This window comes from Pseudoliparis swirei, chromosome 23 (genome assembly GCF_029220125.1).
Source record: "Pseudoliparis swirei isolate HS2019 ecotype Mariana Trench chromosome 23, NWPU_hadal_v1, whole genome shotgun sequence".
Taxonomy (NCBI): domain Eukaryota; kingdom Metazoa; phylum Chordata; class Actinopteri; order Perciformes; family Liparidae; genus Pseudoliparis; species Pseudoliparis swirei.
Genome location: NC_079410.1, coordinates 3,686,886 through 3,699,394, shown reverse-complemented (window position 1 = coordinate 3,699,394; position 12,509 = coordinate 3,686,886). Strand labels below are relative to the sequence as shown.

At 48.9% G+C, this 12,509-nt stretch overlaps 1 pseudogene; it reads left to right on the top strand.

Moving 5' to 3' along the window:
• LOC130188468 (excitatory amino acid transporter 2-like) overlaps positions 1-12,509 on the top strand; it is a 49,331-nt pseudogene that overhangs the window by 7,470 nt on the left and 29,352 nt on the right.

Sequence of the window (12,509 nt, the reverse complement as noted above, 5' to 3'; positions counted from 1 at the left end):
CACACACACACACACACACACACACATTTCACAATCAGGAGATTTGTTTTTTTAAACCTGGTTCAACTTGCACTTTTAAACTTTTAAACTTTAAACTTAAAAACTTTAAACTGCAGCCTCGCGTCGAACCAAAAGCTTCAAACTAAACCGTGTTTGACTTTAAACTCGACGCTTAAGGAAGTTTCACTTTTTGTTTAACCCTTGTGTTGCCTTAGGGTCATTTTGACCCGAATCAATATTACACCCTCCCCCCGCCTTTGGGTCATTTTGACCCGATTCAATGTTTCACCCTCCTGTTACCTTTATATTTACTAACATATTTTACCCTTTGGGTTCAATTTGACGCCAGCAATTAAAACCTCCAGAAAATTATTAGAATTAATATTGTTTTCCAAGTTTAAGTGTGAGGCACTTTACGTTTGTTTGTTGACTACCGAAAGAACACCGACATTAAACATTGAATGGGGTCAAATTAATCCTAAAACGGGGGGAGGGTGTAATATTGATTCGGGTCAAAATGACCCTAAGGCAACACAAGGGTTAAACCCGAGGGACGAGGTTTACGATGATTGCTCCATTTATTGGGCCCCAGGAGCAGGAATCAGAGTCTTAATGAGGAGCTCCGCTAACTGACAGAACAATGAAACTCCCTGTTCCCCCTCTTCAGGACGGTTACCCCACAGCGTGTTTATTTATCTTTCATCATCATTACCGAAAAAGAGAGATTGGCTTCAAATTGTGCAGCGGATAAAAAAAAGAAATCTGGATTTACTCATTTTAAACTTTAATCTCAGATTAAATTAATCCTTGGTGAACAGTTTTCCTTCCTGCTGTCTGTCACACGTCACATTAAAAGATTTCATCAACCCAAAAAGCCATAAAATCACAATACTTTCTGTGTGTGTGTGTGTGTTTGCGGGGGAGGGGGGGGGGGGGATTGTGTTTCAGACCCAAACTGATTTTCGGGTTATTAAAGCCCCAACGAGAATAAAACGGAGCGGCTCCCTCGAGCACGAGGAGCCTGCAGAGCCTCAAAATCACTTTCTTCTGCTCGCCATCCCACCTTTCTTCCTTCTTTTTTTAACATTTGAATCCTGACATCTTCAACCGACTCTCGTTTCCAGATGGCGCTTCACTTTTCCTTCACGTCGCACATCAACTGGCTGCTCCGGGACCTCCTCCTCGGGCCTGAGCGTAATTGGAAGGTTATTACGGCAAATTACCTGAAATGGCTGAGACGAGCTGTCAGACGTCGGGCATTCCGCGACGGATCTTCGGCCTTCTTCCTCATCTCCTCGGCCATCTTCTTCATCTCCTCGGCCTTCTTCCTCATCTCCTCGGCCTTCTTCCTCGTCTCCTCTCCTTCATCTTCACACACTTTCATTCTCTAGCGCTAATTTGTTTTACACTTTCGAACCTTTTCATCGTCCCCTTCATCACTCCTTCCTCCTCCTCCTCCTCCTCCTCCTTTCCCCTAAATGCAAACCTCACCAAGAGCTGCACCAACATCTTCGCTATTATTACCACACACACACACACACACACACACACACACACGCACACACACTGAGGTAGAGCTATACATGTGTTTGCAATTTCAGGCGCAATGCCCCTATCCGACCCAATTAGCCGAAGGCTCCTGGAAATGCCCCGGTCGGCAGCCACGGTGGTAAAGAGGTAAAGGGGTCAAAGGTGAGGTCATTCACAGGGGGGCCGCACCCTGATGGTCTGTCATGTCTGTCTGTCTGTCTGTCTTCCTTTATATATAAATAAACAATATATATATATATATATTCAGTTTTATATATATGTATCTATATTTATATATAAAGTATTTATTTATATACATTTAGTTTTTCTTTATTTATCTATATATTTATGTATATATATATTTATATTTGTATACATATATATATATATTAAATACATATATATTTATATATATACATATATATTTGTTTATATATATATTTATTTTAATATATTTATATTTATTTTTTATATATTTATATATAAATCTGCTAAATAATTATATAGCACATGTGGAGGATTTCTCAGGGAAAGCCACCCAAGCCTGATATTTTAATTTCACGGCTCACATAAAGGTCAGAGAGGATGCAGGATACGCTCCTGGAGCCAGACCTCACGCACGTGAGCACGCAGGCTGAAGTATGCGCACGGACGAGTTTTCTGAGCGCCGACAAACAAACAACACATGCACACACAAGCCTCTGCTGCGTGGAACTGTGAAATTAGCGTGAGGAATGTTCACCTTTTGTGGGGAGAACGGACCGGGAGGGAGCGCGGGACCGTGAGAGCATCGGGTCCGCCCCCCCCCCCCCCCTGTTATAAGGCTCCAGTTCGGTACCTCTGTTTAATGCCTAATGAGAAACAGGTTCCAGTGGGTGCAGAACGCAGACTGGCGCTGCGCTACCTGGCAGTCTGCCCCCCCCCTCTCCTCCTGTTCCAGGTCTGAAGTATCCTGTGGGCTGCACACACACTCTGCTCCTCGTCTTGTTTACATCCCCCCCCCCTCTCCTCTTCCCTCCTGCAGATCACCTGTCCATCACTCGTCCTCGCTTCTTTATCTGCCCCCACACACACACACACCCTCAGTCAGTGTCTCCTTACAGCCCTCCATCCACCTATACGGCAGCTATACACTTTCATGCACTTGTCCCCCCCCCCCCCCGCACGCACACACACACACACACACACACACACACCGGGGATGAGACGTACAGCCTAAAAAGTGAATGATCTATTTACGGTTACGTCTTCCTCCTCAGCAACGCAATCCGCTGCCTCCGCCCCTCCCCCCACACACACACACTCATAGATACATAGACACACACACACACTCACTCACATACATAGACACACACACAGACACACACACTCACACAGATACATAATCACACAGATACATACACACACACACACATGCCGCTCACACACAGATACATACAAACACACACACACACACACACACACACACACACACACACACACACACACACACACACACACACGGTAACCCGTGTGTTGTCGCTTCCGGTGCCAGAGGGATACAAACTGTTGCTCGCCGTCCCGCCGGCTTCGGTTACTTTGAGCTCGACCCGCCGCGGACAATTAGCGGAGGATCGCCTTACCGCGCACCTCCACGCGCACAATGGAGGCCCCGCCCCCCGTCCCATCTGTCGCTCCTGTGTGTGTGTGTGTGTGTGAATGTGTGTGTGAATGTGTGAGTTTGAGTATGTGTGTGTTACAGTGTGTGTGTGCATGTGTGTGCTTATCTGTGTGTGTACGTGAGTAAGTGTGCGCGTTACAGTGTGTGTGTGTGTGTGTGTGTGTATGTGAGTATGTGTGCGTGTTACAGTGTGTGTGTGTGTGTGTGTGTGTGTGTGTGCATGTGTGTGCTTATCTGTGTGTGTACGTGAGTAAGTGTGCGCGTTACAGTGTGTGTGTGTGTGTGTATGTGAGTAAGTGTGCGTGTTACAGTGTGTGTGTGTTTGTGTGTGTGTGTTTGTGTGTGTGTGTGTGATGCAGTGAATGGCAACATGTTACTTTGAACCCCCTGTTTAGTCTCTTAAAGCAGTTTAAAAATAAATAAAAACTCAAGAAGCTCGACGAACGAGATCATAAACCAAATGTTCTCATGAATTTTTATCAGAGAAACGTCTGCTCAGGGATTATTGATCCATCACTGATCGAGGATTCAGACTTTAATTAAGGTGTATCTGTTAGGAATGGCGTTCAGTTATTAATCATTATTATAATGATAATAATAATAATCTATTTAGTTTTGCCTCTGATATTATTGTAATTTGTATCTTTTATTTATTTCTTTACTTTTGTTTTTTTCTGTATTTTCTTGGATGCCATATTTAAGCAATAAGGTACTCGCTCGGGTCAGTACTGTATCGTCAATAATGTCTGCTTCAGGCTGTTGTTGAGCAGGACATTATTGACGATACAGCGCTGCCTCCAGTACCTTATTGCTTGTATAATACGGTTGCGAGCGACATTATAAATAGTAAGTAAACAGTGAGCTGCCTTTCAGCACAAAATAGGTGTCGCCACCAAACGTTGTGTATCGCATTTCAGTAGCCGAGAGAAAATAGTCCCCGGCTGTTTGTCTGTTGTCATAGCAACGGGAAGGTAACTCAACTTTACCGAACTTTGTTTTGTCGTGTCTTTGACCCTAGTGGTCACTTTCTGCATTGTAACTGCTGACCCCTAGTGGTCACACTTTGCATTGTAACTGCTGACCCCTAGTGGTCACACTTTGTATTGTAACTGCTGACCCCTAGTGGTCACCTTCTGCATTGTAACTGCTGACCCCTAGTGGTCACCTTCTGCATTGTAACTGCTGACCCCTAGTGGTCACACTTTGCATTGTAACTGCTGACCCCTAGTGGTCACCTTCTGCATTGTAACTGCTGACCCCTAGTGGTCACCTTCTGCATTGTAACTGCTGACCCCTAGTGGTCACACTTTGCATTGCGCACAGTGCCATAGAACCCCCCCCCCCCCCCCCCAGTATTTCATTCGCATCGTGTCCACTTCAAGGGTGCTGTTAGCTTGAAGCGGACATTATTGACGACAAAGTACTGCCTCTCGTACTTTATTGCTTAAATAAAGTACACCTCGTGACTCACTCTCAACCAATCAGAATGCTTGATTTCATTTACCCGTATTATAGTGTGCATTATAATCAATAAAGTATATATAAAAAAAGAAAAATGGCGTTCAGACCCCATCAGAAGTCCAGCTGCGTATATAAATAAGTACAAGTCGAGGTTTTATATTACAGATGTACGTCTTAATGTTCTTCGAGGCTGACATTTAAATGTGATGAAATGAACCAGACGTTTTACTCTCCAGTCGTGGCTGAGCGCAGTCATGTGGTGGCGAGCAGACGGATCGTTGCTGTATGAACGACAGTGTAATCAAATGCAGCTGCAATAACATAACATGGAGACACATACAGTAATACACTGCTATAAAGTGTATAAACACTGCTTATTAGTGCTAAACAGTTCATGTAGAGAGTTAGGAATGTCAGGAATTGTGGTAAATGCGTTAAAAACCAGGTTTGGAGTAACGCGTAGTTTTATTATTTTATTTATCACGATGACGTTACACAACGAAGACGACGAAGGAGCGTAAACACCAGAGAGACCTGAGGGAGTCGGGAAGACCATGAGACCTGAACCACACACACACACACAGACTCACACATCGACACACACACACCCTCTCACACACATAAACACACACACAACCACTCACACACATACGCACTCACACATATACACACACACTCACACACACACACACAGACTCACACATAGACACACACACACCCTCTCACACACATAAACACACACACAACCACTCACACACATACGCACTCACACATATACACACTCACACACACACACACAGACTCACACATAGACACACACACCCTCACACACATAAACACACACAACCACTCACACATACGCACTCACACATATACACACTCACACACACACACACACTCTCACACACACACACACACACCCTCTCACACACACACACACAGCCACTCACACACATACGCACTCACACATATACACACTCACTCACACACACACACACACAGACTCACACATAGACACACACACCCTCTCACACACATAAACACACACACACAACCACTCACACACATACGCACTCACACATATACACACTCACACACACACACACACACACACAGACTCACACATAGACACACACACACCCTCTCACACACATAAACACACACACAGCCACTCACACACATACGCACTCACACATATACACACTCACACACACACACACACACACAGACTCACACTTAGACACACACACACCCTCTCACACACATAAACACACACACACACAGCCACTCACACACATACGCACTCACACACACACTCACACACACACACACACTCACTCACACACACCCACACACACACACACACACAGCCACTCACACACATACGCACTCACACACACACACACAGACTCACACATAGACACACACACACCCTCTCACACACACACACACAGCCACTCACACACACTCTCACACACACACACACTCACACATAGACACACACACACCCTCTCACACACATAAACACACACACACACCCTCTCACACACATAAACACACACACACACACACCCTCTCACACACACACACACACACACACACACTCACACATACATGGCGTAGAGATCAAGAGGGGAGGATGACTCCCTCGAGAGGAAGACGAAGATCCCGGCTCCGAACATCTGGAGACGAAGAGGCGGCGACAGTAGAAACGAGTCCCTGGTCGCTGGGAGGGACCGGTGGACTCATGGAGGGCCCGGTGGACTCAGGAGGGCCCGGTGGACTCAGGAGGGCCCGGTGGACTCATAGAGGGGCCCGGTGGACTCAGGAGGGCCCGTGGACTCATAGAGGCCCGGTGGACTCAGGAGGCCCGGTGGACTCATAGAGGCCCGTGGATTCAGGAGGCCCGTGGACTCAGGAGGGCCCGGTGGACTCATAGAGGGCCCGGTGGACTCAGGAGGGCCCGGTGGACTCATAGAGGGCCCGGTGGATTCAGGAGGGCCCGGTGGACTCATGGAGGACCCGGTGGACTCATAGAGGGCCCGGTGGACTCAGGAGGGCCCGGTGGACTCATAGAGGGCCCGGTGGATTCAGGAGGGCCCGGTGGACTCATGGAGGACCCGGTGGACTCATAGAGGGCCCGGTGGATTCAGGAGGGCCCGGTGGACTCAGGAGGGCCCGGTGGATTCAGGAGGGCCCGGTGGACTCAGGAGGGCCCGGTGGACTCATGGAGGGCCCGGTGGACTCAGGAGGGCCTGGTGGATTCAGGAGGGCCCGGTGGACTCATGGAGGGCCCGGTGGATTCAGGAGGGCCCGGTGGACTCAGGAGGGCTCGGTGGACTCATGGAGGGCCCGGTGGACTCAGGAGGGCCCGGTGGACTCATAGAGGGCCCGGTGGATTCAGGAGGGCCCGGTGGACTCATAGAGGGCCCGGTGGACTCAGGAGGGCCCGGTGGATTCAGGAGGGCCCGGTGGACTCATAGAGGGCCCGGTGGACTCATAGAGGGCCCGGTGGACTCAGGAGGGCCCGGTGGACTCATGGAGGGCCCGGTGGACTCATAGAGGGCCCGGTGGACTCATGGAGCCCAACGGGCCAGAGAGAAGAATGCGTCACTCTAGCCGGAGAGAGTTAAGTTTGGATTCCAAACGGCCTCGACTGTCGTTGCGCAACTCGGTATCGGATAGTCGAGACGCCACACGCTCGTAAATCAAGCCCCCCCCCTCCCCTCTCCCCCCCCCCCCCATAAAGCCCACGTGGTGGACCCGGGGCATTCCTCTCCCGGGTCTCAACCCTGACAACTCCCCTCAGCTTCCTCCTTATGTCTAGTAATGTGTATCTTGATGGAAGTGGGAGGAGCCACGAGGCCCTCATGCGTACAGTGTGTAGCAGCTCCACCTGCAGGGGGGCCACAGAGTCATAGCGCCCTCTGGTGGTAGGGAGGGTAACCGTCATGACCCCACCCCCCCCACACACACACACACACACACACTCATTAACGCCAACTATTCAATTCAATTCAATTCAGTTTATTTGTATAGCCCAATTTCACAAATTACAAATTTGTCTCGGAGTGCTTTACAATCTGTACACATAGACATCCCTGCCCCAAAACCTCACATCGGACCAGGAAAAACTCCCAAATAACCCTTCAGGGGGAAAAAAAGGGAAGAAACCTTCAGGAGAGCAACAGAGGAGGATCCCTCTCCAGGATGGACAGATGCAACAGACAATTAAAAAAGGTACAACATGATAATAGAGCTATTATGGAGAGGGAGAAAGAGAGATGGGGATGGGGAGAGGAGAGGAGAGAGGAGGGGATGAGAGAGGAGAGGATGGGAGTGGAGTGGAGAGAAAGGAGGAGGGAGAGGAGAGGAGATGATGGGAGGAGAGGAGGGGAGGTTTTGTTTTAAAGAGTCCTTTATTTCACTATTCCTCAAACAACAGGAAGACACTCATTTAAAAACAAATAAATAATAGTCCAAATAACAAAAATAAAATTGCCAAAGAGAGGATGGGAGGGGGGAAGAGGGGAGGAGAGGCTGGAGGAGGGGAGGTGGAGGAGGGGGAGAGGAGGAGAGGAGGAGGAGGGGGGGAGGAGGAGGAGAAGGATGAGGAGGAGGATGAGGAGGAGGAGGGGAGGAGGGGAGGAGGATGAGGAGGGGAGGGGAGCACCAAGCTGTTGTATTAATCTGCACATTTTCCCAGATGACGCAAACGACTCTCGTCCTCGTCTCCTCCCGATGCCGCGCTCCTGTCGGACGGGAGACAGTGACACACAGCAGGTAAGCCTCCTGGTCCCCCCCCCCCCCCCCCATGGCTGACACATGGGGTGGAACCGTTTGACGGCGTTGATTTGTTGGTGTCTCACGGACCGCTTTCATCGTTTATTGGCTCGGAGACCTTTTAAAGTTGTTTTGAATAACCGTTACATTATCGTTGTCATGGAAACGGTTGTTTTTCCTTCAGTTCCTCAAACCATGGCGTTTGAACATGTGGCGACCCGTAACAACCGATCAGTCATCACCAGCACACCGTTTAAAGAGTTTCCACGAGAAGATGGATTTACTGAGCCGTGTGTGTGTGTGTGAAACGCGTGCGACCACGAATCAATGGAGGAAAGATGGGGAGAACAGAAAGGAGAGAAAGTGTATATATAGCAGCGCTTTGTGAGGGTGAAGAGAGCAGATGTGATTAAGGAGTTCAAACAACAGATTAATACACTCAGATTAGAGAGAGAGAGAGAGAGAGAGAGAGAGAGATGGAGAGAGAGAGGGAGAGAGAGAGAGAGGGAGAGAGAGAGAGAGAGAGAGAGAGAGAGAGAGAGAGAGAGAGAGAGAGAGAGAGAGAGGAGAGAGAGAGAGAGGAGAGAGAGGAGAGAGAGAGGGAGAGAGAGAGAGAGAGAGAGAGAGAGAGAGAGAGGGAGAGAGAGAGGGAGAGAGAGAGAGAGGAGAGAGAGAGGGAGAGATTTTTTGATTTTTGAAAAACACTTTATTTACATTTTTCCATCACAACGTTTCTCTACAAATAAAGTGTTTTAAAAATCAGGTTATTTAAAATAAAAGCAAACAAACAAAACATTAAAAACATTAAAAAAGAAAACATGTTTTACCGAATAAAAAGTGGTGCAAACTCCAGCTCCTCCTCTACCACAGAACAAACAATATCTTTAAAACACCAGCGTTGTTTAAAAGCATCCAGGTCTCAATGTGTTTGTAAAACCTGAACTCCAGCCAGAGTCTGGCTCTGATGTTACAGAGCCACACTGCCCGGCCTCCTGCCCTCTCTGTTTTCCACCGGGACTTCCTAGTTAAATAAATTGCCATTTTGCTTCACGGATAAAAATTTAGGAGCTGCCACTTTTCCTTTTCTGTTTTTTGTAGGCAGCTCCATGATAAAACCTTCTCTGTAAAACCACATTAAAAGACTAAAACCACTGTTAAAAGAGCGAAAAACTCAAAAGTCTCTTACACTCGTTAAAAACATGGTAAATAGTCTCCCGGAGGTCACAGAAGGGCACTGGCTCAGGACAGCGGGATTGATTACGAAATAAAAGCGTTGGACGCGACAGCACCGTGTAAAATCCGCCACTGGAGGTCAGCGGTCCTTTTCTTTAGGGAGGCTTGTATAGGACCCCCACTGCGGGCCAGGGCCTCCATGCCCAAGTCTCTCTGACCACACAGTGGGCGGTCTGTTGCACAGTCTGGACCTGTTGATGCTCTTCACGAGGTTAAAATACAAAGTCTTCTTGTCTGCTTTGTTCAGTGTGCAGTTTTCTGGGTGGCTCGTTCTTAGCAGGGGCGGTGAGTCCCCTAGCCCCGGGCTGAGGGAGATGTTTGGGAAGGGGTCTGCAGGGTCCGGCTCTGCTCTCTGCTGGCTGTAGTCGTTGAGGAGGCTCCTCTCCAACCCGGTCAGCCTCTGCCTCCACAGCTCCAGGAGCCTCCTCGCCACCCGGTCGGAATGCAGCCCCAGCAGGAGCCCAGGGCCGGGGTCGCTCAGCGTCGGCCCCACTGCATCCACCAACTGCTGCAGAGAAAGGGTCTTTGTTGCAGCAGCGCCCCGTTAGTCCAGGGTGGCGCTGCTGCTAATGTCTAGTTTTGCCCGTGAATTAATGGTTCTCTCAACAACCAGAACAGAGAGTCAGACTGTGGGCACCTTCGTGCTTAAAAGGGCCCACGACTTAAAAACACCCTGATAAAAGGAGGCAGCCCACTTAGTTTAAAAAGCTGGGGTCTATTAAAAACAGAGCAGTATCCAGCCCTAGGTTGTCAGCACGTCTGAGGATGCAGCTGGACACGTCTCGCCACACTAAAAACCCGGACTCGTTAAAACTTCTGAACAAACTGTAATCTAAAAGTGGCCGTCCGGCTGGCCAGGTGGACAAGGCCCTGTCCCCCCTCCTCTCTGGCTAAAAACAGCACCCCCTGTGGCACCCAGTGTAGACCCTCCCAAAAGAAATCTACCATCTTCTTTTGTATGTTGGCTAAGAAGCCCGAGGGAGGGTCTAAACAGGTCAACCTGTGCCACAGTTGGGATGCAATAAGATTGTTTAAAACCAGTACTCTACCTTTAAAAGACATCTGGGGGAGCAGCCACTTCCACTTGGAAAGTTTCCCCTCTATCTTCTCTGTGACGCCCTCCCAGTTCTTCTGGACCATGCTCGGTTTCCCCAGGTATATTCCTAAATATTTAAAACCGTCCGTCTTCCATATGAGTTTTTGTGGAAGAACCGGGAGGCCGCCACGCCACTCCCCCACAGCGAGGACTTCGCTTTTCTTCCAGTTCACCCTCGCTGATGATGCCGTGCTAAAATCATGTACTATTTGATTTAAAAGGTTTACATCTTTTTGGCTCTTAATAAAAACAACGACGTCGTCGGCATACGCCGATAAAATCATTCTTCCATTAAAACAAGGTCAAACCAAACCATGCAGGCTAGAGCGTATTTTAATGAGGAGGGGCTCGAGGGAGAGTGCGTAGAGCATCCCGGACAGAGCACAGCCCTGCGGACCCTCTACTCACTCTAAAAGGAGCACACAGCCTGCCGTTTATCTTCAGCACACTCTCAACATTACTGTACAACACCTTGATCTTAGCTATGAAACCAGCGCTGAACCCAAACTTCCCCAGAACTTTCCAGAGGAAACCGTGTTCAACGCGGTCAAAAGCCTTTTCCTGATCTAGAGAAATCAGACCAGTATCCATACCCAACGAGCTGGAGACCTCCAAAACATCCCGAATGAGGTGGACGTTATCCACCATGGACCTGCCGGGCACACAGTAGGTCTGGTCCCGATGGAGGACCTGCTCCATAGCTCCCCTCAGCCTGGAGGCCAGGACCCTGGACAGAAGCTTGTAATCCACACACAGCAGAGACACAGGCGCCAGTTACCGATATCCTGCGGGTTTCCTTTTTGGCAGTAGCGTCAGCACTGCCCTCCGGCAGGACATCGGCATGGAACCAGAGGCCAGTCTCTCGTTGATGACGTCTAGGATGTCCTTCCGAGGACATCCCAGTATTTCTTGTAAAACTCAGCGGGAGGCCGTCGATCCGGGCGCGCCTCCTGCATTCCTGCAGGGCAGCTTTCAGCTCTTGGGGGTTATGGGTCTGTCGAGCTCCTCATTAGTCTCCTCGGAGACCTGAGGCAGCTCCCACAGAGCCCCTCCGCCGACTCTCCTCCTCCCTATACTCAGTGGCATAAAGGGAGGTAAAACCCCACCGCCGCTTCCGAATCTGGCTTGGCTCCACAACCGGCTGCCCTCGTCCGTCAGCAGTGAGTGGATCACTCGCCCTGCCCTCCTCTTCTCCAGGCCGAAGAAGAAGCTAGAGGAGTGTCCATCTCCGCGATGGTCTGGAATCGGGACCTGACCAGTGCGCCTTGTACTCTAACTCGAACAGGTCGGCGAGAGCCGCTTTTTACTGAGGACTTCAATATGTCCTCGATCTCCTGTGGACTCGCTCAAACTTTCTAGGTCCACTATCTCAGTCTCCAGGTCCTTCATAGATCTGGTGACGTCTCTAGTGACGTTGAAAGTGTGCTGCTGACAAAGGAGCTTAATTTCTACCTTACCACGGTCCCACCACTGCCTAAGATTATTAAAATCACTCTTCCTCAGCCTAAAAATGCCCCAAAAATAAAACAACACCTCTCTAAAACTCCTATCGAAAGTTAAAACTGTATTAAAATGCCAATATGCGCTCCTGGGTAAAAAGTTCCTAATAAAACATGACATAAAACCAAAGAGTGATCAGTAAAACCAGCCGGAACAATGCTGCACATTTTAAAAATACTAAAATGGTGCTTAAAAACATAAATACGGTCTAACCTGGCTGAGGAGATCCTTCCCTCCCTAACGTGG